The sequence below is a fragment of the Aegilops tauschii genome, chromosome 4 (genome assembly GCF_002575655.3).
Source record: "Aegilops tauschii subsp. strangulata cultivar AL8/78 chromosome 4, Aet v6.0, whole genome shotgun sequence".
Classification (NCBI taxonomy): Eukaryota; Viridiplantae; Streptophyta; class Magnoliopsida; order Poales; family Poaceae; genus Aegilops; species Aegilops tauschii.
In genome coordinates this window covers 98,168,783-98,172,442 of record NC_053038.3, presented here as the reverse complement: position 1 = coordinate 98,172,442, position 3,660 = coordinate 98,168,783, and the positions used below count along the sequence as shown (strand labels likewise).

The window sequence follows — 3,660 nt, the reverse complement described above, 5'->3', positions numbered from 1 at the left end:
CTATTCGGTCTTTATTATTCGGTCTTCGGTCCTGACCAAACAGACCAGATTAGTTATGTTACTTCCAGTACAGTCGCATACAAATACAAACTACATAGAGTACAGAGGTGTACAAAGGCGTGTGTGTGTGTACAGAGACAACAAATGTTGTATATAGGCGCATGTGTACATAAGAAAAATTCAAACAAGTAACACTTGTGTGCAATATGCATGGAGTACAGTACATCGGCTTTCACCGCATAGTACTTGACAACATAGCACTTAACATGAAATAAACCAGGTTCAGTACATGATCTCAGTTCAGCAGCAAACAACGACATTAAGGTCTCACACTCTCACTCTCGGTTCTCAATTCTCAAGTCTCAGGTCACAAATCACAAGCACAAGATGATAACTAAAACATCATACATTCAACATGATTTTAGTTCAGCCATGAGTAGACGTGGAGGTCACATTGTTGGTCAACTTGCACACTTGTTTGACTTGGCCATGGAAGAAGCAACAACACCAGCATTGAACTTGCGCTTTCCCCTCACCTTGTCACCAAATTCTTCAATCAACTCTGACACAAGTCAAGTATTCAATCAAATTTCATAATCCGCTAGCTATGGTGATATGCATATTAATAATTGTGGCAATAACACCGGCACCTAGAAGGCTAGAACAACGAATATGCTTGATGCTTCTCTTGGACAAGTGTGATATGTTGTAGAAGAAGAAATAAGTTTCTTATGGAAATGGCAAACTGATGTGCATTCGATTAAGGTAAAATAATGCTTCTCAACCAAACAGCAAACCAGAGACATGCAAATAGCCAGCATGATGAGTAGTCCCTAGGAAACAGGAGCGCATCTAGTTAAAGTGCCTAGTTAAAGTGCAAGCTGAAACATACCTAGTTAAACAACTAGTTGGTATTATTATCTAAATTAGTAAAGTGCAAGCTGAAAGTTAACAATGCCATTTTACAAGGTGTCAGAGTTGGCTGATTGTCATGCATATTAGTCTCTACAATAAAAAAACAAATGCATGGACACGTTGGCTGATTGTTTTACCTTTTTCTAACACTTCTAATTCTTCCAAGTTCTCCTTGATGTCGACCGGATCTGTTGACCTTCTCAGCCAATCTTGCGTACAAACTAAAGCTTGTACCATAAACGGAGTTAGAGATGTCCTAAAGTCATCAAGTATGCGTCCACTTGTGCTAAAGGCAGACTCAGAAGCCACCGTTGTAATGGGGATAGCAAGAATATCACGAGCCATATTTGCCAAGATTGGAAACCTAGATGAATTCTCTTTCCACCATCCTAGGATGTCAATTTTTTTGTCAGGGTCTTCAGAGTCTTCGGCAAGGTATTTTTCAAGCTCAGATTTACTACTTGCACTTCCTCCACTATTATTTTGCCTCAACCTGCTTGCAATTAGTTCCTTCATCATACTTGCTCCTCCTCCATCTATTGTTACTTGGATATTGGATGGTGTTGTTGGTTCCGGTGTAGTCAATCTTACTCGGTATTCTTCAAACAACTCACGCACACATTTGTTACCAGCATACCACACCTTCTCTCCACACTCAACACCAAATATTTCCAAAGTAGTCAGCGGCTATGCTCATTTTTGCCTCAACCAAGCACTTTCTCAAGTGAACGATGCAGCCATCATTAGCGCTTGCATTATCCACGGTGACTGGCATAACTCTCTCTAACCCCCATTCCATCAAACATCTCTGCAAGTTCTTCCCAAGATCCTTCCCCTTGTGGCCCTTCACCATTATGAAATTGATAATCTTCTTATGATACTTCCAATTTTCATCAGTAAAGTGTGCAGTCACTACCATATAGCCATCTTGCTGCTGAGAAGTCTAACAATCAGTGGTTACACACACTTCCACAATGGTCTTTGAAAAACTTTTTCAACTTGGACTTCTCATCTAGATAGATTTTGACAGTGTCCCTGGTACAAGTTCTTCTTGATGGTGGACTAAAGCGGGGGCAAGCGACTGAAATGAACTTTCTGAATCCAGATTTCTCACCAAATGCAAAAGGCAGTTCATCCTCTATGACCATTATAGAAAATGCTTTCCTAACTTTCTCTGCGCCGTATCTCCAAGTGCTGATGCCATCTCCTGGAGTTGCTTGCAAAGTGGTCTGATTTGGATCCCTTTCCTATTCGGATTGAGCTTGCATGTACCAAAGTGCCTGCGCATTGCTGTTGTCCCATGGATTGATGTAGTAGCTTGAATTGGTCGATCACAATACTTGCATTTTCCTTCCTTCACTAACCCCTTGTCGTCAAAAACTTTGATGAAATGCTCCCAAATTTGTGATCTTGATGCCATTTGCTTCCGTCCTTTTGGCTTGTCATCTTGAGCAGCTTCTGGAATGGCACCTTCAGCAACTTTTGCTTTGACATCTTCATCTTCAATGATGCTACATAGGACTGATTCATCTCCTGCTTCTGCATCTGCCTCTGCCTCTACACTCGTAAATGCATCACCTTTGTCATTCAGCTCCTCATCATGTTCAGATTCCAGTATAGAAAGCATCTGTAAAAAAAGAGGACATTGGTCTGTCAAACAACATTGACATGAGCAAATCACAACATAAATAAATGCATATAATATCTAGTATATATCTTTGTGTATCTCTTATCAGCTACCAAAATGATATAAACCATGTATATAACTAGTTTCAGGAAATAATCTTGTGCTAACATTTGACACTCCTCTAGTTAAGCTTAGTACAAAGTTCTTTTTGTTCTCTCCAAATGCTAACAGTTGACGTAGCAAGGGCATGCATTGCCTACAAAATGCCTGCTGCAGGCTTATTTTCGTGGGAATCACAGACTTACAGAGAGAGATGAATTAGCTCACCTTCAGCTACGATGTGGACAACCAAAAGTGGCAGCAGGCGGCTAGCCGGCGAACAGTGTGGAAGAAGGCAGGTGTCGGTGACGAACTGCAGCACTGTTGAACCGGTCGTCGGGAGGTGGAGCGGTGGCGGCAAACGGCGGCGTCACAGGCAGCGGGGCGACCTCCAGGAGGCTGGGATTGGTGGCGCGGGGCGTGGGTCTTCAGGCCGCCGCTTGGGGAGTCGATCTTCAATGGCCAGGGCCACCGCTCGGGGCGCCGGTCTTCACCGATCAGGGCCGCCGCTCGGGGCGCCGGTCCTCACCGATCAGGGCCGCCGCTCGGGCACTGGATGCCGGTCTTCATCGGTCAAGGTGCGCGGCGCGCATCAGGCCACAACGGTAGGTGGCAGCTAGGGTTCAGTGGGAGAGAATGGGGAACGGGAGTGAAGCGGCTGCTGCTCGTAACGTGAGGCCGAACACATGAGATCCTGTGTGTATCTCGCTCCTGAATTGGGCTGGCCAGATGGGCCTTTGGCAAACTCTTGTGTATGGGCTTTTACTAATTCGGTCTTCGAAACAGCAGGACCGAACAGACCGTAACAAATTCGGTCTTTTGTTTGTGCTGACCGTTTTTTATTCGGTCTTTTCTAGTTCGGTCTTTTCGGGTTCGGTCTCGGTCTTTTCGGGTTCGGTCTTCGGTTTTTATGCCCAGGGTGACGTGTCGGTTCCCCTTCTGTCACTGGGATCAAGCACCGTAAGATCGAACCCATCATAAAGCACCTCTTCCCATTGTAAGATAAATAGATCAAGTCG

At 44.3% G+C, this 3,660-nt stretch overlaps 1 non-coding gene across 1 annotated transcript; it reads right to left on the bottom strand.

Moving 5' to 3' along the window:
* Window positions 1-200: 200 nt before the first annotated feature.
* Window positions 201-3,271, bottom strand: LOC109763845 (uncharacterized). The gene is made up of 3 exons (XR_002233023.2): window positions 2,870-3,271; window positions 1,053-2,542; window positions 201-562 (listed from the first exon to the last, which is right to left on the bottom strand). It is a non-coding gene; the product is annotated as an uncharacterized protein (transcript).
* Between the last annotated feature and the right edge of the window lie 389 nt (window positions 3,272-3,660).